At 37.4% G+C, this 26,173-nt stretch overlaps 1 protein-coding gene across 2 annotated transcripts in view; it reads right to left on the bottom strand.

Annotated features, from left to right (window-relative positions):
- LOC129720986 (roundabout homolog 2-like) overlaps positions 1 to 26,173 on the bottom strand; it is a 58,722-nt gene that overhangs the window by 17,314 nt on the left and 15,235 nt on the right. Inside the window, exon 2 of one of the 2 annotated variants that reach the window (XM_055672988.1) lies at positions 17,930 to 18,117. The exons of the other annotated variant lie outside the window; for it this stretch is intronic. The gene's annotated coding sequence lies outside the window, so the exon portion shown is untranslated. The remainder of the gene's footprint in view (positions 1 to 17,929; positions 18,118 to 26,173) is intronic. 2 annotated transcript variants of the gene reach the window in all.

Raw genomic sequence — 26,173 nt, 5'->3', positions numbered from 1 at the left:
TGAAAAATCTTATTTCCCGGGAATTCCCGGGCAGTGCAGTAAAATTTCCAGTCACTCATTTGAAAATGATAACTGTAAACGAGTCGGTAAAACCTAGCAACCATCCTTTCAACGTGGTGTTTACTTATAGAAGCCTTGATTTGACAGGCCAGATTAATTTTCTCACAATCCAGCAACATACCTCCACCTGTTCACTCATTTGAGTGACCACACATTCTTTCGAGACATGGCACAATCTCAGCAACAATGCAGTTACCTGTAGATTGAAACAAGCATCATTTCATTTGAGTCAGTCCTTTGTGTTTCAACTGATTCTCGCGAGTGAAATACGCTGCACTAAATTTATTCCAGAATGGACCTAAGCTATTTTAAACGGAGAACTGACAAAACTGATATCGTTTATTTGCTGCCGTATGCAACATACAGTCCGCCGTTTGAAATAGGTTGGACAATAAAAAAAACACCGCGAAGCTTTTTTATTCAATTTACTATTTTGCAGTGCCTGATTCTTTCATGCCATTTTCCTCGCTGGGCCTATCGAAGGCTCCTCTACCATCCAGATAATATTCTGATGAATCTCTCTGATGCAAAGGAACTAGCAAATATTTTGTCCTATAATGAAGATATCATAACTTTTTCTACAGAACCACTAGTGAGATAGTACTTACTGAATATTAATTTGATTTGAACGTGCTCAGGAGCAGCATGTTCAAATTTCGAGCGTATTTATCAATCTGCAATCTCCCTCGACTATAAACAACCGCCAGATCCATCAGTTTTCACAATGGTCAACAGTAGAACGTATAAACTGCACCGATGACTACTTTTTGAAACGTTCGACGTTTCTCATTTCGTCGCGCATAACGAGAGAGAATAAAATGTCGCACTCACGCGAATTCTCATATGCAATTGTCAATTCATGTGTGAAAACAAAAGCAAAAATATTTCCTTCCTCCACTTTCGCAAGCAAAAACCAAACCCATATCAACAGAGTCGTCAGGACCAATGTACTTAGGCTGAAAACATTGCATTCATTCTTGGTTTCGATAGTGATTTATTGTTTACAATATTTCGCGACACACCATAGTAACTCATTTGCAATTGAATACGTGCAGCTATTCAAAGGAAATTGAACTGCAGTTACTCAAATGAAATGTTCACCAATATGATACGATTGATAACTGTTTCATTAGAAATAGAGTGATTATACTGTTCATTTTCATTCTACATTTTCGATTGAGTAGGAAATTTTACCGCACTGTTCCCGGGAACCGGGAATGAAAAAAAAATCTTAGCAAAAATGAGATTTCAAATAAAGTTTGTTAATAAAAGGTATCAAACAATCGTTTACAATTTCATCATCAATTCGCATGAAAAACGGATTGAAAAACAAAACTTATTCAAGTTTACTCCAGAAATTCATGATCGATTTTTTGTAGCAAATGTTAGCAGAAGAGAAGGATTCAGGGTTATTATGCGATTGGCCTTAGATCCGCTGACAATTTTTCGTCAAGCCCAAATAATGTAATTCCCTTCTGTAAAACTTTGCCTAAGATCGCTGATCACCGCTGGTGTCTGATTTCTAGAAAACTTCTAAATCACCGCTTTTGCTACATTTCATTAGAAACTGAAGAGTCCAATACATTTAGTTTGTTGAAGATAAAGCTGAGTGTTTGACAGGCAGGTTTCAGAGCTTTGAATGCCTACGTAATAATTGTGTTTTGATACGATATTTAATTTTATTGCAATATTGTTCGGAAAATTTTTCAGAAAGGTCGAAGCAAGCCATGACCGAAATCGGACGCAAAAATTTTTCGCTCGCATGTTATATCGGAAGAAAAATTGTTTAATTTAGTTAGTGCTTAGTTAGTTAGTTAAATTTAGTGCATGTTCGTTATAGATGTTATCGCGGAGTGAGTTTATTTTCTAAATTTAAAATTGTTTTTTCTTGGAAAAGTTCGCGGATGGTTGTGCGAGGCCGTGATCAAGATTGGCCAGCTGGTTCCTGCTTTGAAATCATCACATTGTTTGGTGATTTTCGGTAATTTTACACCTAAAGAATTGTTAAACATATATACAGGTGTTCTATTGAAATGTGCTGAGTGCGAAAAGTGTGAAGTTCCACAAAAAAGTAAAAAAAAAGTGAATTTAATTGTGAAAATTGAATATTATTGCGTTGCTTTTTAGATTCACCAAAGTGTTTATTTTTTCTTGTTTTTTTTTCTATCGCTGTCTTGGCGACGGTTTGAAAGTGTGGAGTGTGTGGTGTTATTACATACAATAAGGAGAGTGTTTTTCGAGCAGCTGCTCCACATAGTTTTATAGTGATTGAATGCTCATTAGGGATTTATTCATTGGCATAGTGCAAATTATATTTGGCTTGTATCTAATTAAACTTGAAGTGAAAATTTGCCAATAAGATCAAAACCATGCATCGCCGTTTACAGTGTTTATGTGCTATCTCTTTTCAACGAATGAAATGTTGTATGGATTAAACGAGTGTGTGAAGGCATACAAGCATGTTGCCACTGTACTTCCATTTAAAGAAAAGTCCAAAAACGATGAAAACAACTAGAAAATGAAGAGATGAAAGCTAAGTATACGTTTTGTCTTGTCTGTATTGTAAAGTGATATTTTGATGCTTGTTTCTAGTTTTACTTTATGTGAGAAAACAGATACAGAGTGATTTTGATTTCATCGTTGAAATTGTGTGCGCGGTATTTTTTTCCGCAGGGTTTCAGTAACAAGTTTTATTTTTGTCCACAAAGTGTTAGTGTGGTTTGTGGAGTTTGGAGTATGTGTTTCTCAGGGATCATATGCTTTGATTTTTTGATTGTTTTAGCTTTTGACCAGTTGTTTTACATAATTTGTTATATTTATGACTAGTTCGGCACTTTGTCAATAAATTTAAAAATATATTCAGGCTTATATGTTTATTTGCTTTTATTAAATTGTTGAGGCTTTGAATGCATGGAACATTGCCAATTTTCATATTTATTAGGCGTATTAGGCGTACATTGTTAAGAGATAATCGACGTAAACGCCGAGTTGTGCGCGTATGTGTCGGCCGGGGGGATTAAAGCGGTTGTTCGTAACGCTTCGGTGTAAACGCGTATTCAGCCCGGGCGAGTTTTGCTGATATATGGACTTCCGGCGTGTGGTGATTTCGCGAAGTGAACCCAGATATTTCATCATATCTTTCTCATCTTCATCAACGTTAAGTCGGAGACTGCTCGCGCGTTGCATCTAAATTATTACATCGGAAATCGAAGTCGATTTCGTTCAGTCGATAAATATCATTTCAACCCCCGCGTCGGTACCTTCCATGAGGTCGTATTATCTACAGATGGATCAACAACGCGCAATAGTTTTAGGTATAAAGAGTATCACCTTACGAGGAGATATACGGTAATTTCAAGTTGTCTCGGTTTAGTAAAAAATCCTGTATCCTCGCGTACGTTTTATTGTTGCGGTGTTACATTGTCAAACTAAATAAGTTCGAATCACATTATGAATATCGTGGCGGATGTAATAAACTTGTAGACGCGGCACTTGTTCTGAAGAACCCGACATTAGCGCATCGTTTACCAAAACGAACCCTGCTGTATACCTTCCCCTTTATCCAACATCCCAGTGATTTCTCGTGGAAGTGCAGAGGTGTTCTCGGCTTCCAATAAAGCGAGTATCACGTCAACATATTCCTATACAAACTCCTTCTTTGACCTGCATTCGGATGCGGCCGGCGCTGGTATTGCCTAATATAAAGATTTAGGTCACCTGTTTTTACACATTGAGGATGCATGTTGGTCCCAGACATCATCTGTTGGTTCTTTGTGTAATTACAGCTAATCTGGCAATAACGGAGTAGCAACCGCGGGCGGTCAATCATGCTCATGCTCATGCTCAATATTGTTCGGAAAATTTTTCAAGGAGCTCGGGATTCCCGGGATCCCGAGAATAAATATTTCCGGGAAATCGTTCCCGGGGTTGCAAACCCTAGTTTTGACGAAGTACAAAGGATACTTGCTCATGGACGACCAAACAAACGTAAAGATAGATTTTGGTCAGCTTCTCGGAACGAATTTTTATCTCGCCATAGCATGGGGTGATGTCCCCGTCAAGTTTGTTTTCGCTTTTAAATTTACACGGAAACTAATGATCTGGCAAAGAAAAGCTCTCTCTTCCCAACTTTAATCCTTGCCCCGCGCTGAATTTCAAAAAAAGTCAAGGCGACACACAGTTGAATGGGTCAGAAAATATTATAGTTGCCGATACTTGGCAAGAGTTACTAACGAGACTAGATAAAGAAAAGTAATGGCAGGCATTCCAAGAGTACAGCCTTTTTACTGTATTCTCAAAATACTTTTTCTATTGCCATGTGTCGATAGTTACCCGCGTTGGCAGTCGGGTAATCACATTGGGGACGTATTGGCAACAGAACATCCTAAAATGAAACGAGTAAGTAGTAAAATACAAACTGCTCAGCGTTTTACCGATAGCCTTCGTGCAAAAAAAGCAAATATAGCGGCTGTGTACTGAAAGATGTGTGTATCGCATACCGGATGTTCTATACATCTATACATACCATCGCACAGAGGAGTAACTCGAGTGAAAACCTGGCCAAAATTATTTTCGCTGCTATTTAGCAATATTTTGGGAAATATTCAAGTGAGAAGTGGAAGTGGCTGGTTCGAGTATTATATCAAAAAGTAACTCTAAATATCACACAAACAACTTAATGTTTGCATTTACATAGCCTATGTGTCTTCATTAATGTTACTGAGCAGATGAAGTAATACGCTCGAATGATTTGTTTTCGCAAAAAGGGCAGCGAAACAAATTGAAGAATTTACCAAAAAAATGATGTAGTAAAATATCTTCATTTAGACCTATCAATTTGATGCTCACAAATTTTATGATGCCTCGTGGAACCTACGTAGGTTGGAAAAAGCCTTTTGTACCGAGTGTTTTTTACCTGGATTATTGATTCTGTGCATCAAGTTATTTTTTAAGTTAACTTGAATTAGTTGAAATTCATTCACTAAACTAATCTCATTTCATCTTTGTTGAGCTGAAACACTGTTTTAAGCGTGAGGCAGGCACCCATCAGGGTACCCATCAGGTTTTTTTTAAATTTCCCGTGTACGCGTGAACACTTAGCGTCAAAATTCGTCATAAACAACAATTTTCAAACGGGTCGCAAATGCCAATCCGGACGTTACCGGATGAGATATTTGCGAGGATGTGTTCGTGATGTTATGAACTTCCATTCCTCCGATGATCATATGATCGGATTCCGCGAGATTTGATAACTTTTTTAATATTGAAAATGCTCGAAAATACGTAAAAATCATTAATTTCTAAAACTTTTTAAGAGTAACTATAATTTTGAAATTTCGGAATTTCTATCAACCGGTTTATTAGCATTGAACATGAAGAACTCATTTGTTGCAAAATATTGATCAATTGTCATTTTTTTGATGCCTGGCACAACTCGTTACTATAAATGGTTCGATTTCCAAAAAAAATTGTCAATGTTTACAGCGCTCCCAGCATATGATAATACCGTTTAACGTTCATCGAGTGATGGCATTTTGTGGAGCATTTATTTAAGCTGCAGGAAAAAATATAGCGGCACCAAAAAGCGACAAAAAATTTTTTTCTTATTTTAGCCAGCTTTTTGTTCTAGGTACTCCTCTGTGCATCGTCGACATGGAAATAAAGTGAAAGGTAATAAAAAACATTCGTGTATGGGGAACGGGACGGCAGCGTTGTAAACGCAAAACTATTTGTAGGCTGCCTTTATTTTGCAAATACAACTACTGTTGTAGAGAAACGCTCTCGAATGTCATAAAAAAACTGTAAGTATAAAGGAAAGGGCTAGAGTTTGAAAATTTGTCATTTATACCATGGTGACAAGTATGTACCTCTTCCTTTCCGTCACTCACAGTCGTTGGAGATGCAGGGGTAAATTTCATCTCTGGCAACAACGATTGTTACACTTCTTTCCTTTCTTTCGATAACCGATCGCAAGGTGTAGCCGGCGCCGTTATCTATCTATACAAAGGCAGAAGCTACTGTATATTGGACACTGAGCCAGAAATTAAATTTAGCAGAACGAAATTATTATCGCTTTCATGGTACCAAACGGTTTCCGATCTTCTATAACAGGGTGGCGAAAACCTGGAAACACCTGGAATATCAGGGAATGTCAGGGATTTGATTTTTCGATCAAGGAAATTTTGGAAACATCAGGGTAAACTGGAAAATAATCAGGAAAGATTTATTGACCGACATGCGATTTTTTTAAACGGCTTCTAGAGCCTGAAAAGTACAAAAACTGATTTTTTATCATAGAAGGCTGATTCGGGACCGCTACCGTTCGGTTTCACATCTGATCGAATACTTTTTCCAATGAGATTTAAGAGTTGCGTTCAACAACGTTGCTCTTTTTTGTGCTGAGTGCTGAAAAATATTAGGCAAATTTATGTAATATTTCAGGGAAAATCAGGGAATTTGATTTTGAAAATTTTTTCGCTGCCCTGTACTAAGTTTCTTGGTAAAGTTAGGGCCTCCATTCGGATGCTTAGATTAGTTTGCGATTTTTCCGCAAAGATGGCGCAGCGATGCCAGCTTTTTTTCTCTTACACGCTTGAACGCTGCGGTTTTCGACAAAGTTGTAGATTAAAAAATTTTATGAAATTTTGTAGAATACACGAAATTTCTATCTCTTCCAGTTTCTGAGATCTACGAGTTTTTTGTAAAATTTTAATTTCAGGTTTTCTTGTTATAGTTCTATGAGTTTACGCAAAACAATTATATGAATTCTCCCTCGATTTTGTTTCCAAGAATCAAATTTAGTTTTTAAATTTCAAGTAAAGATATTTCTAGTTATCGTGTTTACCTAAAATTTTTATCATAACTCAAATCTACTTTGAAACTGGTTCACTTTAAAAATTGATCATTTATCGTACTTCAAGCAGCATGATTTTTTACGATTTTTGGAACCGGGCTCTGGTAATTGTGGTATTCTTAACAAAGAAAAAAATCGGTTGGAATTCTAATGCTTGAAATCAACAGTTGCAGCAAGACTTTTAGCATAACTTGACGCGTCGATTAAATTGGAGAAAGTACTGGCAACAAGGCCAACTAAGCGCTGTGGTCGTTCTACCTCTACGTAGGGTTCTAGTGATAAAGGTTGTTTTCCGCGTAATGATGATGGTGCTGTAGTGGTAGTGGTAGTAAAATCGAAATTTTCACGAGTATTTTGCTTAATGACCGGAAAAATTGCTAAAAGTTTGATTTCTTCTGCTGCCTGGAATAGTATAAAATCCCTTCTCGGCGAATCGTTCGAAGCATGTATCATTTTATTTTCAAAGTCTTTTGTTTGTATTGGAGTTCCCTGGGCAAAAGTAAAACCTTGAGGATGCTTGATTACATTCTAGGTCCCAGGGCTTGTCTGCATTTTTACAAATCAATGAAAGATGCACACGAGTGTTACTTAGTTGTGATGTTGCAGACCAAAAGCCAATTGAGTCATACCAACAGTATCTTCGTGAGCAAAACTTCAAATTTACCGGGAACAACAGCTATGTCACTCTAAACATCAAAAACAGGGTTCTTGAGTCGTGAATTGTAAAATTAAAAAATTAAATGCTATAAATTATAAAATAAATGATGGCTTTTGACTCAGGACTTTATGGGAAACAATATCACAAAGATACTGCACTTTGGTTTGTTCGGATAAGGTCTGGTAGAGAAGCGATTGTTGTTTATGTTTTTGTCTCTTTATAGGCCTCATACCCAGTTACACGGGGATGAATGAGAGCATGTAAACCCTAACAACATTCCAACTTACCAGAAGCCTGCATCGTTGAACTAATAACAATTTATATTTATTTATTTTTATTCTTTTTATTTTTTGTATTATTCGTTTATCTTTTTCTGTTTTTTTTTCAACTTATAATCCTCTCCCTTTCATAATAGGGTATATAACAGAGTCTTGGTGACTAAATACTAAATACAGGAGTAAAAAACTGTCCTATCGTTGAAGAGATATAAGTGACAAAGGAGTTATACAACCATATACAGGAATCGGATTATGCGCTGAGTGATAGCGAATCTGATGGCGACAGCATAGGTATTTCACTGGTTTCTTATGAGCTCAATGGTCTAAGCGACACCGAAGATGTTTTCTACGGCGAAGAAGCTAGGCCAAACTCAACGTAAGATAATACACACGAAAGGTAAACGAAGATAATAACATTTAAATTTATCAGAGGTGTCGCGTGGCTGATATCGTCACATGTGCACCAAACATTTATTCGAGTTCTTTTTCCTTAAATGAAATAAGAAAATCAAACCAAAGTGTTTGATGCTTCAAATTGAGGGGTTTCACTAGTGTGCTTACTTGTTTTTGTAGGTTATAATATTTCGATAATTGCATATGCTTGGATATTAGGGAATAGGGGGTATCTGTGCAGTGCACATGTTGCACAGGTGGACCCGACGCCACTGTAATTTATTGATCACATATATCTATCTGCCCACTGACAATTGAACACTCAATAACCCTAAATTCAACCCAAACAAACACAAAAATACGACATGACAAACAACGTAGACCAAATGACCGTCTCAAACTGCCTATCTCAGATTGACGAGCAGATTATGATAGCTGATTTCAGCCCGGGGCTTGAACGGTTCACCATAGACCAATCCGTCCGGCATAATCGCTTGAAGATCTATAGGCCTTACGGACAAACCCCGACCACTACGGTCCTACGGGGATGAAAAGAAAAAAGGAAAAAAGGAAAGTCTTTTGTTTGTATTGGAGTTAGTCGAACAAGCCGTGATAAAACTATTAACTAATTAGTAGAGATACTCAGAGAGAGAGAGACAGAGAGATAAGCTAGAAAGTCTTCGAAAAAATAGTCGGAAACTTTTTAATAAAGCAAAACGTACTTCAGATTGGGCTCAATATAGAAGAGCCTTAACTAAATATAGCAATGAAATCCGGAAATCTAGAAAGAGGTCTTGGGTTCAAATGTGTGAATCTATGGAAAGGACTCCAGTTTTTTCCAGGTTACAAAAGACTCTTGCCAAAGATCATACCGTTGAGCTTGGCAATCTAAAGCGTCACGACGGAATCTATGCTAGTGGTCCTCGTGATACCTTAAATCTAATGATGGAAACGCATTTTCCCGGTTCTATTGTAAAGACGGATTCAGCCATATCTGATCTAGTTGAAATTTGTTCTACGCAGACTAGCTCTGGGTCTACTAGAACGGAAAGTACTGTATCAGATGTGGCAGATGAAATTTTTACGAGAACCAGGGTGGAAAGTGCTATGAGATCCTTTGAGCCTTTCAAGTCTGCAAGTGTAGATGGAATATTTCCAGCATTGCTTCAAAAAGGTGAAGCAATACTAATTCCTTCTCTCATTGAGATATTCAAGGCCAGTTTAAGGTTTAATCATATTCCATCAAAATGGAGGGTAGTAAGAGTAATCTTCACACCTAAAGCTGGGAAGCGTGATAAGACGCATCCTAAATCATTCAGACCCATTAGTCTTTCTTCGGTTTTGTTGAAGACAATGGAAAAAGTGCTGAATGATTTCATTTATGCATCTTACATGCAAACAAAACCGCTTTCAAAGTTTCAGTTTGCCTATCAAACTGGAAAATCCACTATACAGCGCTTCATACACTGGTCACTTTCAGCTAAACTGTACTCTTTCTGTACTCTTTCTTGGATATTGAAGGTGCTTTTGATAATGCGTCCTATTCTTCAATGTCTTGTGCAATGAGAAACAAAGGGTTTCACACGAGTATTGTTAACTGGATTCATACCATGCTTGCAAAAAGAGAAATCAGTGCATTTTGGTTGTGCTCCAAAACCGTTGGGAGAAAATGGGGCTTTAGACCGAAAATGGTGATGTGGATATTCACATCAATTATACGTCCAAAACTGATCTACGCTGCGTTAGTGTGGTGGCCAAAAACCCCCGCCAAAAAGTCCACCGCTAGAACAAAGCTAGATCAAGTTCAACGACTTGCGTGCATTGCTATAACAGGAGCAATGAAACCCCGTCAAAAGCTCTTGATGCAATTCTTCATCTGCTGCTGTTGTACGAATACGTGCAACTAGAAGCAGAAAAGAGTGCCTTGAGGCTCAAAAGAACAAAAACTATCTTGTCAGGTGATCTTGTGGGTCACCTGACTATACTTAACCTTTTTAAAAGAGGGCCAGTGATGAGTATGAATGGAGACTGGATGGCACCTCAGGACAATCATGATATTCCCTATGCGTAACGTCGCGTACAGACTGGAAAGTCGGAGTTCCTGATGTCCGTCCCGGTTCAACGATATTTTTCACAGATGGCTCAAAAATAGGTACCAAAATTGGTGCAGGAATCGTCGGCCCTGGAATTAATGTTTCTGTGGCAATTGGACACTGGCCAACAGTGTTTCAAGCAGAGATTTTTGCAATCCTTGAATGTGCGAATGTGTGTCTGACTAGGAAATACAAACATGCAAATATTTGTATTTTCTCTGACAGTCAAGCAGCACTGAAAGCACTTGATGCTTATAAATGTACATCCAAGATTGTCTGGGAATGTATTCTCACATTGCGACAGCTATGTCAAACAAACTTAGTAAATTTGTATTGGGTTCCAGGACATTGTGGCATTGGTGGGAATGAAAAGGCAGACGAAGTTGCAAAACAAGGATCTAACATACGTCGGCCTAGTAACGGGGCACTGTCCGAGTAGATATCATTTAAAGAACATTGGCCGGGTTCAGGGAGATATCTGTCGCTTTTGTAATATGGAAAGCGAGACATCGGAACATCTGCTGTGCAGTTGTGGTGCATTATTTAAACGCAGATCAAGGTTTCTTGGCAGTGGCTGTTTACAGCCCAAAAAGATTTGGCTTTGAATCCTGGGAAGGTGATTGGCTTCATAAACCATATTTCACCTGACTGGGAGCGTGTCGGTGCAGGTACCTGATCACTCAACAATAGTGGTCATTGTATTTTGTAAGCGGACACGTATAGCAATTGACCGGAATATATTACAAAAGTTCACATCAATGGACAACGTAGTTCTAATTCCCTAACAAAGAAAAGCGATGAAAAAAACCGCCAATTGGGCAACTAGGTTTCACATGACAGAGGTGCCAGATCTCTTCTGAAAGCGCAATGTTGACTAACTTTTTCATTCGACTCGTATAACTGATGGTGACGGTGGAAGTCCTGGGAAATAATAAAGAGCATCACAAAAACCGTGGAAGTTTTAAATTTTATATTTATGTTTAATTTTATATACTTTCACCAGAATTGATCATTATTTTTTGCCTTTCTCCTAGAAAGGTAAAGCAATCACTGGAAAAACCGAAGGTATAAAAGTGGTCCCAATGGCCGAATGTCATATACCACTAGACTTCTTTCGACGAACTGAGCATTTTCTGTATGTATGTATGTATGTGTGTATGTGTGTGTATGTATGTGCAACTTTTTTTTCTCACTCACTTTTCTTAGAGATGGCTGGACCGATTTTCATAAAATTATTTGCAAATGAAAGGTCTAGTTGCGCTATAGGTTGCTATTGAATTTCATTGTAATCGGATTTTTAGTTTAGAGGTTATGTATCAAAATGTAAAAATCACGAAACATCAATATCTCAGAAACCACATAACCGATTTCAATAAAACTGGTTTCAAATGATCGGGCTGTCTCCAGAACCCTTAACTTTTAAATTTCGTTATGATTGAACATATGGTTCAAAAGTTATGTAAAGAAAAGTTATCCTGAGGTTGTTTAAACTCACTCATTTTTCTCAGAGATGGCTGAACCGATTTTCACAAAATTAGTGTCAAATGAAAGGTCTAGTTATAGGTTGCTATTGAATTTCATTGCAATCGGATTGTAACTTTGTCCGTTGTTCATAAAAAAGTGAAATCACATAACGAAAGTAAACATATTGACTTTCTCCTAACGATCACTGGCTAATTAAAAGGTAGAAAAATGATTGAAATGGCCGAATGTCATATACTACTCAACTCAGTTCGACTAATCGAGCATTTTCTGCATATATGCATGTATAGGTGTATATGTTCGTGTGTGGGTGTGTATGTGTGTATGTGCACCTTTTTTTCGCACTCATATTTCTCAGAGATGGTCTGACCGATTATTTCTATCTTGGTGTCAAATGAAGGGTCTATTTGCCGCTTAAGTTGCTATTGAATTTCATTGTAATCAAACTTTTAGTTTTGGCGCTGCGTCAGAATGTGAAAATCGCTCTTATATCTCAGAAACTATGAACATAGTTGAATTCAAATTAATGGGCTTTTAAACCCTAAAACAATGAATTTCATAATGTGTTTTGAAAGTTATAGAAAGAAACGTAACCCGCAGACTGTTTAAAACTATAGCTACGATCAAAATATGTGGCCTCAACATCATTTAAATTTGATATTGTATTATTTCAATGTTTGCGGCCTTGCTCGGGATTGTTGAAATTAAAAGTCATTTCTATCATTTCACTTTTTGCCTCTCTCCTAGGAAGGTATAGCAATCACTGCAAAAACTAAAAGTGTATAAGTTCTCAAAAGGGCGGAATGTCGTATACCACTCGACTCAGTTCGACGAGCTGAGCATTTTCTGCATGTGTGTATGTGTGTGTGTGTAACGCTCTCCCAATCTCACTCGATTTTCTCAGAGATGGCTGAACCGATTTCAATGAAATTAATTTCAAATGAAAGGTCTCGTTGCCCTATAAGATCCTATTGAATTTTATTGTAATTTGATTTCTAGTATAGAGGTTATGTATCAATATGTAAAAATCACGAAACATCAATATCTCAGAAACTACACAACCGATTTGAACAAAATTGGTTTCAAATGAACGGGCTACCTAAAAAACCCCTAACTTTTGAATGATATGAAAATTGAACATGTGTTTAGGTCTTGTTGCCCCATAAGACCCTAATGATTTTTTTTGCAAACGGATTATTACTTTGCCTGTTATGGTTAAAAATGTGAAATCCCGATATCTCTAGCTGCCTCATAACACCCTATTGAATTTTACTGTAATTGGACTGTAACTTCGTCTGTAATGTATCGAAATGTAAAAATCACGAAACTTTATTATCTTAGAAACTACACAACCGATTTGAACAATATTGATATCGAATGAACGGGCTAGTTAAGGGTTAACTGATGAATTTGGCTGCCCTATACTTTCCCTCTTCATTTGATTGTAATCGAACTTAAGCAACCGTGATGTATAAGATTGTTGAAACAACGAAATTCTATTATCTCAAGTATTACACGACTTATTTGAACATAACTAGTGTCATACAAATTAGTCATCTCTCAAACTTACAAATAACAAACTTCATAACAATTTGATATGTGGTTCAAAAGCTTTGGAAAGAAAAAAAATTCAAAGACTATTTAAAACTATACCCGCATTGATCAATATATATGACCTTAACATCATTTAAATGTGGTATCGCACTATTTGAACGTTCCCGCTATCGCTCGTGATTAAATTGTTCGGAATTAAGAGTCATTTCTTTTATTTCGCTATTTTTTAAGCACTAACATTACGTCAAATTTCATATTTTATACTCCAATTACAACATCAATATTTTAGAACCCAAAGAGGGAATGTACCTTTATTGAATTTAAGCATTCATGTAAATCTATTTTTACAAATAACAAGTTTGAATGAGAAAGGCTAAGTCTGACCGCTAGGTGGATTAATTTAGGTGTTTACCATGCAGACGGTTTGTGAACCACCAATTAAAAATCACTGATAAGTCAATTTTGGAGTATTCTCAAATCACTGTTAAGCAATAGAACACGAAAAACGTGTGAAAACAAATATATCCTTTATTGTACTTGACTGCAATACCTCTCAATGTATTACCTTTCTTGTTCGTTGGCTCGGATTTTAACATGTTCATTTGGCTCACAACTTTCTTTCCGCATATCTCTCCCGCATATCCAATTAGATACGATCGCAGCACCACCGCCGTTCACTAGCGAAGATTTAAATTTGTGTGCGATTGATTGACAAAAATATGCGCAAAGCTTGAACAAGAGATTTTCATGCTATTCGCGATTAATGTGTGAGTCGAGAGAAGTTTTTTTAATGCCTAAATATTTATATATAAATTCCTTTGAATTACATCACTCTCAGAATAGAAATGCTTTGGATATTACCTTTCCTACTTACACAAAATCCTTAGTTCTGTAACATTTATAAAGGTAGTATGGATTTTTTGCACCTTCTTGAGCAGATGTTGAACTAACATTCCTACCCGAGCAGAAGAGAATATCGTAATAACATAATAACCAGATATGGGTAACTCGACGATACAATACCTCATTTTGATTCTAATATGGTTTACATAGACAAAAAATGATACCAAAATATCGTTCCTCCAAGACTAAACTAAAACCTGAAGTGTCGAGTGAAGTATCAAGGTATCTAATAATCTAATAATCAGTCTCAAGTTTCTATCTTATGACAACAGATTATGTACTTGTTTTTATTTTTATTATTTTTACTTTAATTACTTATACTCCGATGTGTACAATACAAAAGGCTATGGTATGCTATACTAATTCTACGCGACTATAAAAATCCGCCAAAAACCTTCCTCATTGTCAAATATCTCAACAATTTGAAGTTGTCTGACACGTAGTCAGAATCCGTAGCAAACTCTAGACTTATCTAGGATAATGACAACCTTGATTGGAACAAAAGTAAGCAATTTTAAATTTGCATTCTTTGATACCATTTCTCCAACACACTGTCTTATTGGACGGTAAATTCAAAACAACAGAGCATAGTCTTTAGAATAAACAGCCCCCATTATCTTAATGACAGTCTCTTGAAATCGTTTCGGTAATATCCAAGATAGTAAAAATAGCGTTAGGGTGATGGGATTGTTATGCGGTTCACTAATCATATTAGAAGATTAGGATTCGAAATTTTCAATCACCTTCCAGCATTCACCCCGCAGTTCCAAATGAAATATCGATAGCACTGATTCAATTCATTCATAATCTTCAATTCCACTCATAGAATCCTAATTATCGCCCGACTCAATTCTACTATTTACCAAGCTACGTACGACATTTGAGGGTCGATGATGCAATGTTTAATGAGCATCGGCTTTGTCCTTCAATTGTGAACTAACTTCTTTAGATGGAATTCAATTCCAATGACAACACTGCAGCCGGTCTACCCGTTTGCCTGCCTGCCTGCCGGTCGACCTACGTCGAGTTTGTGTGTTTATAAATTGTCTCGCCACTTGGTTGAACTCAATATGCATGCCTCATGCGATGAAGCACTCATATTCATAATATTGAAATTTCCTCATCATATCATAAACACACAACATCAAGAGCAATTTGTTCGACGCAAGCATGCAATCAAAAGCAGCCACCATCAGACCAGACACCGCAGCCAACAGAACCAGGCATCCAGCATCCGGCAACCAACCCGGGGACAGAACCCGTCAAGAGCACACCCGTAGCGAAGATGATGCTATATAGGAGGAGAACACACCGCCGCCGGGGAGCGAAAGTGAAGTGGGTGTGCTGTGCATCCTCCGAGAGAAAGAGTGCATTGCGTTGCCGAAATTTATGATCTATGGCTGTATTCTAAATAGGGTGCATGAGTTTTTTTCCGGCTCATAACACGTAGAGTTTTTTTTTTTGAATCGCTTAGGGATTTTTTTGAGTTAGTCTGCGTAAAAAGACGAAATCGGTTTGTGGTTCATCAACTATCACCAACATTAAAATTTTACAGAATGATTAGACACTGTTTCTGTTTTAAGCGGAAAGTTGTCTTTTCCCCTAGAAGTTTTTTGTTTTGCATTTCATTTGGATGTATCGTTTCTCTAGTGTGAAATCAGGCCAGTCAGTGCCAGTCAGCGTACAACGAACTGCAGTACATCACACAACTCAACTTTTTCTCCTATTTTGTCGTATTTTTTCATCTTTTCTCTGTTGTGGTCCCTAGCATATGGCGCGGCGGCTGCAACTGTGGCACTGTTTACTCACATGTTTCGGAAAGCAAAGCCGAAACGAGAGGACACACAAACGCCGTACCCCGGAGTCTGTGAAAAATAATCTCGGTGTGGTAGGTTGCAACAACAAGCCCGGTGGACAAACCGGTAGGTACCAAACATTCTAGGAGAGTTGAATTATGAACTGTTTGTGCATAACCCACATGAAAAGTACGTAGACATTGAAGCTTCGAGATGAAACGGCCAATGGTATGCAAATTTGCGGAAACAGATTTTCTTCGAAGCCCTTTGTTCGAAGGGAGTGTCGGAAGGAGACTTTCAACAATATTTTTTTATCTTAATAACCGGCTGTTTGGGAAAATTCATTCATCTATATAGTATTTTTCTTCGTTAAAACTATGATAACGAGTTGTTTAGCATTAAGAAAACGAAAAAAAAATGCTTGTAGTTGTTTTTGTCTGGTAAAAACTGTCAAAATCGGAAAATGATGGACTAAAAATATTTCGCGACCGACTTATCATTTTTTGTTTAATTTAGGAAAAAATTCAACTTTTCTTTTTTGTAAATAAAAATTTAGTGTTCTTTTAGTAACTTCCGTACTGAAAAGATTTTTTTTTGGCGTGTATATTCTTAAACAAGGTGCATTTGTTCTCTATACTCTATCTCTCTCTCTCTCAAACAGTTTTTCTGTACAGTCGAAGATTTCTGAGTTACAATCTTTTTAGAAAATCTCCTGAGTCTAAGAGTTTTTGCGACTTTTCAGATCATTTGGCATGGGAACGCTCTCTTCCTTTTTATAATTTCTCTTGTTATTTTTACCATAGTTGCGGTTCTTGAAATTATTTGTTTCATTTTAATCTGCTTTAATTTTTTGCTTTGAGCCAGAGTCTGAGGTAAGTAGTGGGGGAGCCTAAGAATAAACGCATGCTTACTTCCTTTTTGACACCCAATGGCCGAATTTACTAAGATATAAAATATAAATATAAACAAAGCGCATAAAATTACTCTAATCAGGTTTTCTTTTTTTTTCTTTTCCTTTTTTTTTTGGTTCAATTTTCAATCAATTATAGCAGAATGGAAGCTGGTAGCCACAAGGTTACAGCGTCCGCTTTGATAAGCAGATGACCGTAAATTCGAATCTTAGTTAGAAGCGTGAATTCATTCTCAGGCTTGGTTCGAATCCCCGTTTGCTTTCTCACGAACATTTGTATACTTCTGGAACGCGTCGCTTTCGCACCAATAGAATCGCAATATATAATGTACAGTCCCTCTACAGTTATGGGTCAGTCAACGTGTTGTCTAAATGTTCAAAAATGGATATAAAATCGGAAAAATTATCAACTACGAATGTTTTACTATCTATTTCTGTGTTCTGATGTGTACTTTCGATCAACAATTAGTTTCACTGCAGTTGATGCGTGTAAATCGGTTGGGAAAAAAATATCGCTTACATAGCCAAAGGTCACTTTTGGCATTCAAAATCATTCAGACTATAAAATCATCGAAAACATAACGCAAGTAATTTTATTGTTACAAAAGCATGATAATAAGTTATTTAATCATCGCATAATCATGTAAAAGTAAAAAAAATAGCCAAAATATGGACTGACCCACAATTGTGTACCGCAAGATGTAACATTACTACAATTATGTATCACTTCACTTATTGCACCGAGCAGAATTATAATTTTGAGTGACATTTTCAACTTTAAATCATTTTAATCGCATGAATGAACTTACAAGTGAGTTACAAAAAACACCACTGCTAATGAAAATTGTTCAGTTTCGTGAGAATAGACGTATTTGTGTGAAAGTGACCCATAATTGTAGCTGTGACCCATAACTGTGGAGGGACTGTTCTTATCGCTCACATCACTTACCAAAGGCCAACGTTACCCTTCCCTACTAACAACAAAATTTGCTTCCTGTGATCTTTGTGGAGATGCAGAGTTAAACACGGTCACCAACAGTAAAGATCACGCTCACATCTCTTCCCTTTTTCCACCAGATTGCAAAGACATGGCCGGTGCCGTTATAGAGCATTGAAGGTATTGAGTCGCTAATTCACCTGGAAGTGGGATAAAAATTTATTTTTTATTTACTTATCAAATCAAAACGAAGTCATCAGCAAAGTTGTAGACAATTTTATGTAGAAAAACTTTACTGAAGACACAAAATTTCTAAAAATCTAAAAATACTAAATAACTTTTTCTGGTGTGATTTTGGAGGCCTATGATGTTCTAGATATTTCTTCATAATTAAAAATCATACTCATCATACATACCTTGGGCAAATTTTCAACTTTTTCATAGGGCTTAGGAAATTTTAGATAAAAAAATGCACTTTTTCAAAATGAAATTTCTCTAAAAGCTGCAAAAACAACAGTCTTCACTCGAAAGATGGTGATTAGTACTAGCTTCCCCAGGTGGTTTCACTAGTTTCTTGCAGTCTCTTAAAGACTTGGGCGTGGGTGAAAAAAACATAGTTTTGTCTTGGTTTTTCTGCGTTTTTTCATGTTTTTTCTACAAAGATGTGCGAAACGATTTTTGATTTTGTATTAAAAAGTAGGAAAAACTTCAATATTTACGGTACCGTACATTACTTGGAAACATAAGGATAGAAAAAAATTATTTTTTTCCGAAAAAAATTGTTATGTTACTAGTGTATGCAGATGCCAAGGTTTTTTTTTTGTTTCAACAAAATCAGCAACATTTATTGACGTTTTTCCAATGGTTGAATTCTGAAAAGAAAATGTCAGTTCAGAGACAGACGTCGAGGAATGTTGCTAATTTTGTTCAAAAAAAAAACACCTCGGCATCTACATACACTAGTGACAAAACATTTTTTCGGAAAAAAATAATTTTTTGACGTTGACTAACGTCTATATCGAAGTTAGGCCCCTGAATTTAAAAATCTAGTAATTCAACCAGGGAAAACCAGAGAAAAGTGGTCAGGTTTTGAGCGCTTATTTTGCAGTCATCTATAATCAGGTTTTCGAGGTTTTGGCATAAATCGATCAGAAATTCTTTTACGGTTAAATTTATGTAACAAAAACAAACTATTGTTTGAGATACACTATTGAAAAATTGGTAATTAATATCGATTGTCTAAATCATACCGCGCAGCCAATCACTACCTCTCTTCCCAAGCACAGTCGACACTAACGGATACAATCGATCTGACTTTGTTGTTATTGTTGTTGTCACTTTCTGTTTCCGATGTTTATGCTGCTGCTAGCGGAAAAAACCTTGCAAATATGCATCTTTTTGTTGGCGTTAATTTTACGACAGCGGCCGGCGCCCCATCATTCTGATTCCAAAACCGCACCAGTGACATGCGGACGCTAGGTGATAGCAGCTGAAAGGAGGAAATACAATATAGTACCGGTCATCTCGTGCCGGTTTCACCCGTAATGCTGGTGGCTTTAGTAATAAATGGCTACTGCAAAACACTTAAATGGCTGGAATTCTGGACGGACTAACCAGGAAACTATAATCGGTAACTGGCACCTTTTGGTGCCTCTAAATTTTGTTACAGAAGCGGCAAATTGAATTTTCTGTTTTACCAAATGATGCTGCTAGCGGAAAAAACCTTGCAAAAATGCATGTTTGTGTTGGTGTTAATATTATGACAGCGGCCGGCGCAGCTTTCAAGAAACATTTGTCTCTTCCATTTCATAATTTGCGTAGCCCATCCCTCTTTTAATTTATCTGACGAAGCCTTGGTATAAAACGTACCGTTCGAACATTTCACCCCATCAGTTTCATTACTAAACCGTACCGGCTACATACGGACGCTATCTTGAAAGAATTCTAAACGGACTGACCAAAAACATGGATATATTCGGCACCTGGCCCCTTTTGGTGCCTCGAAATTTTGTTACAGAAGCGGCTAATTGAATTTTCTGTTTTATTACAAAATGCTGCTGCTAGCGGAAAAAACCTTGCAAATATGCATCTTTTTGTTGGTGTTAGTTTTACGACAGCGGCCGGCGCCCCATCATTCTGATTCCAAAACCGCACCAGTGACATGCGGACGCTAGGTGATAGCAGCTGAAAGGAGGAAATACAATATAGTACCGGTCATCTCGTGCCGGTTTCACCCGTAATGCTGGTGGCTTTAGTAATAAATGGCTACTGCAAAACACTTAAATGGCTGGAATTCTGGACGGACTAACCAGGAAACTATAATCGGTAACTGGCACCTTTTGGTGCCTCTAAATTTTGTTACAGAAGCGGCAAATTGAATTTTCTGTTTTACCAAATGATGCTGCTAGCGGAAAAAACCTTGCAAAAATGCATGTTTGTGTTGGTGTTAATATTGTGACAGCGGCCGGCGCAGCTTTCAAGAAACATTTGTCTCTTCCATTTCATAATTTGCGTAGCCCATCCCTCTTTTAATTTATCTGACGAAGCCTTGGTATAAAACGTACCGTTCGAACATTTCACCCCATCAGTTTCATTACTAAACCGTACCGGCTACATACGGACGCTATCTTGAAAGAATTCTAAACGGACTGACCAAAAACATGGATATATTCGGCACCTGGCCCCTTTTGGTGCCTCGAAATTTTGTTACAGAAGCGGCTAATTGAATTTTCTGTTTTATTACAAAATGCTGCTGCTAGCGGAAAAAAACCTTGCAAATATGCATCTTTTTGTTGGTGTTAATTTTACGACAGCGGCCGGCGCCCCATCATTCTGATTCCAAAACCGCACCAGTGACATGCGGACGCTAGGTGATAGCAGCTGAAAGGAGGAAATACAATATAGTACCGGTCATCTCGTGCCGGTTTCACCCGTAATGCTGGTGGCTTTAGTAGTAAATGGCTACTGCAAAACACTTAAATGGCTGGAATTCTGGACGGACTAACCAGGAAACTATAATCGGTAACTGGCACCTTTTGGTGCCTCTAAATTTTGTTACAGAAGCGGCAAATTGAATTTTCTGTTTTACCAAATGATGCTGCTAGCGGAAAAAACCTTGCAAAAATGCATGTTTGTGTTGGTGTTAATATTGTGACAGCGGCCGGCGCAGCTTTCAAGAAACATTTGTCTCTTCCATTTCATAATTTGCGTAGCCCATCCCTCTTTTAATTTATCTGACGAAGCCTTGGTATAAAACGTACCGTTCGAACATTTCACCCCATCAGTTTCATTACTAAACCGTACCGGCTACATACGGACGCTATCTTGAAAGAATTCTAAACGGACTGACCAAAAACATGGATATATTCGGCACCTGGCCCCTTTTGGTGCCTCGAAATTTTGTTACAGAAGCGGCTAATTGAATTTTCTGTTTTATTACAAAATGCTGCTGCTAGCGGAAAAAACCTTGCAAATATGCATCTTTTTGTTGGTGTTAATTTTACGACAGCGGCCGGCGCCCCATCATTCTGATTCCAAAACCGCACCAGTGACATGCGGACGCTAGGTGATAGCAGCTGAAAGGAGGAAATACAATATAGTACCGGTCATCTCGTGCCGGTTTCACCCGTAATGCTGGTGGCTTTAGTAATAAATGGCTACTGCAAAACACTTAAATGGCTGGAATTCTGGACGGACTAACCAGGAAACTATAATCGGTAACTGGCACCTTTTGGTGCCTCTAAATTTTGTTACAGAAGCGGCAAATTGAATTTTCTGTTTTACCAAATGATGCTGCTAGCGGAAAAAACCTTGCAAAAATGCATGTTTGTGTTGGTGTTAATATTGTGACAGCGGCCGGCGCAGCTTTCAAGAAACATTTGTCTCTTCCATTTCATAATTTGCGTAGCCCATCCCTCTTTTAATTTATCTGACGAAGCCTTGGTATAAAACGTACCGTTCGAACATTTCACCCCATCAGTTTCATTACTAAACCGTACCGGCTACATACGGACGCTATCTTGAAAGAATTCTAAACGGACTGACCAAAAACATGGATATATTCGGCACCTGGCCCCTTTTGGTGCCTCGAAATTTTGTTACAGAAGCGGCTAATTGAATTTTCTGTTTTATTACAAAATGCTGCTGCTAGCGGAAAAAACCTTGCAAATATGCATCTTTTTGTTGGTGTTAATTTTACGACAGCGGCCGGCGCCCCATCATTCTGATTCCAAAACCGCACCAGTGACATGCGGACGCTAGGTGATAGCAGCTGAAAGGAGGAAATACAATATAGTACCGGTCATCTCGTGCCGGTTTCACCCGTAATGCTGGTGGCTTTAGTAATAAATGGCTACTGCAAAACACTTAAATGGCTGGAATTCTGGACGGACTAACCAGGAAACTATAATCGGTAACTGGCACCTTTTGGTGCCTCTAAATTTTGTTACAGAAGCGGCAAATTGAATTTTCTGTTTTACCAAATGATGCTGCTAGCGGAAAAAACCTTGCAAAAGTAGGAAGGTGGCATTCAAGACACGACCGCATGACATTGACTACCGTATTCTTAAAAAAATAGTACCGGTCATTTCGTGCCGGTTTCACCCGTTATGCTGGTGGCTGTTAGTAATAAATGGCTACTGCAAAATACTAAAATGGCTGGAATTCTGGACGAGAATAATCGGAAACTGGTACCTTTTGGAGCCACGAAATTTTGTTACAGAAGTTTTGTAAAAGAAGCGTTGCAATTCCCTCTACTATTTGCTTCAATGGAATATTTTTTTTTTTTAAGAATACGGTAGTCAACGTCATGCGGTCGTGTCTTGAATACCACCCTCCTACTTTTTCTATTTTTATGTTTCCAAATAATGCGCGGTGTCCTAAACACAAATGCTTTCCGTACTTTTTAATGAAAAATCTAAAATCGTTTCGATTCTGCACATGTTTGAGGAAAAAAACATGAAAAAACGCCGAGAAACCAAACAAACTATTTGTTTTACCCACGCCAAAGTCCTTGAGAGACTGCAAGGAACTAGTGAAACCACCTGGGGAGGTTAAAACTAATCCCCATCTTTCGAGTGAAGACTGTTATTTTTGCAGCTTTTCGCAGCTTGTAGAGAAATTTTATTTTGAAAAAATGCATTTTTTATCTAAAATGTCCTAAACCCTATGAAAAAGTTGAAAATTTGCCCAAGGTATGTTCGGCAGAATAGTGTGTTTTTAAAATATGAAGAAATATCAAGAACATAGTAGGCCTCTAAAATCACACCAGAAGAAGGTATTTAGTATTTTTCGATTTTTAGAATCTTTTAGAATGTCTGTGTATAAAACTACCTGTATGTGGTCGATTTTCAAGAGGTAGAACCAAAGTGTCTTCAGTAAAGTTTTTCTACATAAAATTGTCTACAACTTTGCTGATGACTTCGTTTTGATTTGATGAATAAATTAAAAAATAAATTTTTTATCTCACTTTTAGGTGAATTAATCAAAAATTTATTTACATCAAAAGATGCCTCTTAAGATCTACAAAAACTTTGTCGAATGCACTTTAGCGTTTAAATGGCATTTTTATATTAAAAAGGCTGACGATCACGTTTTGCCTTTCTTCTAGAAAGGTATAGCAATCATTGGAAAAACCGAAGGTATAAAAGTGGTCCCAATGGCCGAATGTCATATACCACTCGACTTCTTTCGACGAACTGAGCATTTTCTGTATGTATGTGTGTATGTGTGTATGTGTATGTGTGTATGTGCAACTTTTTTTTCTCACTCACTTTCCCAGAGATGGCTGGACCGATTTTCATAAAATTAATTGCAAATGAAAGGTCTAGTTGCGCCATAGGTTGCTATTGAATTTCATTGTAATCGGATTTTTAGTTTAGAGGTTATGTATCAAAATGTAAAAATCACGAAACATCAATATCTGAGAAACCACATAACCGATTTCAATAAAACTGGTTTCAAATGATCGGGCTGTCTCCAGAACCCTTAACTTTTAAATTTCGTTATGATTGAACATATGGTTCAAAAGTTATGTAAAGAAAAGTTATCCTGAGGTTGTTTAAATCACTCATTTTTCTCAGTGATGGCTGAACCGATTTTCACAAAATTAGTGTCAAATGAAAGGTCTAGTTGCCCCATAGGTTGCTATTGAATTTCATTGCAATCGAATTGTAACTGTGTCTGTTGTTCATAAAAATGTGAAATCACATAATGAAAGTAAACATATTGACTTTCTCCTAACGATCACTGGCTAATTAAAAGGTAGAAAAATGATTGAAATGGCCGAATGTCATATACTACTCAACTCAGTTCGACTAATCGAGCATTTTCTGCATATATGCATGTATAGGTGTATATGTTCGTGTGTGGGTGTGTACGTGTGTATGTGCACCTTTCTTCCACACTCACTTTTCTCAGAGATGGTCTGACCGATTCTTTCTATCTTGGTGTCAAATGAAGGGTCTATTTGCCGTTTAGGTTGCTTTTGAATTTCATTGTAATCAAACTTTTAGTTTTGGCGCTGCGTCAGAATGTGAAAAACGCTTTTATATCTCAGAAGCTATGAACATAGTTGAATTCAAATAAATGGGCTTTCAAACCCTTAAACAATGAATTTCATAATGTTTAAACATGTGGTTTGAAAGTTATAGAAAGAAACGAAACCCGCAGACTGTTTAAAACTATAGCTACGATCAAAATATGTGGTCTCAACATCATTTAAATTTAATATTGTACTATTTCAATATTTGCGGCCTTGTTTTTTTCTTCTTCACAAATGATTTGCGGCCTTGTTCAGGATTGAAGTTGAAATTAAAAGTCATTTCTATCATTTCACTTTTTGCCTTTCTCCTAGAAAGGTATAGCAATCACTGCAAAAACTAAAGGTATAAAAGTGCTCAAAAGGGCCGAATGTCGTATACCACTCGACTCAGTTCGACGAGCTGAGCATTTTCTGTATGTGTGTGTGTAACGCTCTCCCAATCTCACTCGATTTTCTCAAAGATGGCTGAATCGATTTCAATGAAATCAATTGCAAATGAAAGGTCTAGTTGCCCTATAAGATCCTATTGAATTTTATTGTAATCTGATTTCTAGTTTAGAGGTTATGTATCAAAATGTAGAAATCACGAAACATCAATATCTCAGAAATTACGCAACCGATTTGAACAATATTGATATCAGATGAACGGGCTAGTTAAGGGTTAACTGATGAATTATGATTGGACACGTGGTTTCAAAGTTTGGCTACTCTATACGTTCCCTTTTTATTTGATTGTAATCAAACTTAAGCAACCGTTATGTATTAAATTGTTAAAACAACGAAAGTCTATTATCTCAAGTATTACACGACTTATTTGAACATAACTAATGTCATACAAACGAGCCATCTCTCAAACTTACAAATAAAAAACTTCATAAAAATTTGATATACTGTTCAAAAGTTTTGTAAAGAAAAGAAATTCAAAGACTATTCAACACTATAGCTGCTTTGATCAATATATATGGCCTCAACATGATTTAAATGTGGTATCGTACTATTTGAACGTTCCCGGTATCGCTCGTGATTAAATTGTTCGAAATTAAGAGTCATTTCTTATATTTCGCTATTTCTGAAGCACTAACATTACGTCAAATTTCATATTTTATACTTTAATTACAACATCAATATTTTAGAACCCAAAGAGTGAATATACCTTTATTGGATTTTAGCATTCATGTAAATCTATTTTTACAAATAATAAGTTTTCACATTCTGTGCCGAACACGCATCAGTACTGGACGTGTTTGGTGATCGGTCCGATAGAGTATAAAACAAAAGACGTGTGAACAAGTGTTGGCATTGTTTGCCTGGTCGAGTGAAATAAATCCGGGTTCAAGGTCGTTCCTTTGTGCAACTGTTTCGCATCGTGACTGCCAGCTGGTGCGTAAGCCGATTTGGCTGCTGGCTGGATTGTGCTACAGCAGTGGACGAGACACAAACGAGGAAAAAGAAGAAGCCATCAGTGTCAGCGAGTCGTATCGCTGTGTGGAGTGATCTCACACCTGGCTCGCTGCTGGTGGCTGTTTGGTGCTGCTGTATTGGTGCTGCTGGCTGTAACGGCTGCTACTTCGAACGATCGGACAACCAACCTTACTGGAAGGGTGAAATAAAAAGGTACGTGTTCTTGTCAGCGCTAGTGCGCTAAACATAGCGCGATGGATGTAGATCCCTCGCCTCCCGCGCCACCATCCCCGAACCCCTCTGACCCTGACCCT

This window comes from Wyeomyia smithii, chromosome 2 (genome assembly GCF_029784165.1).
Source record: "Wyeomyia smithii strain HCP4-BCI-WySm-NY-G18 chromosome 2, ASM2978416v1, whole genome shotgun sequence".
Taxonomy (NCBI): Eukaryota; Metazoa; Arthropoda; class Insecta; order Diptera; family Culicidae; genus Wyeomyia; species Wyeomyia smithii.
Note: the sequence above shows the minus strand (reverse complement) of the source record. Positions and strands in the feature narration are given on the sequence as shown.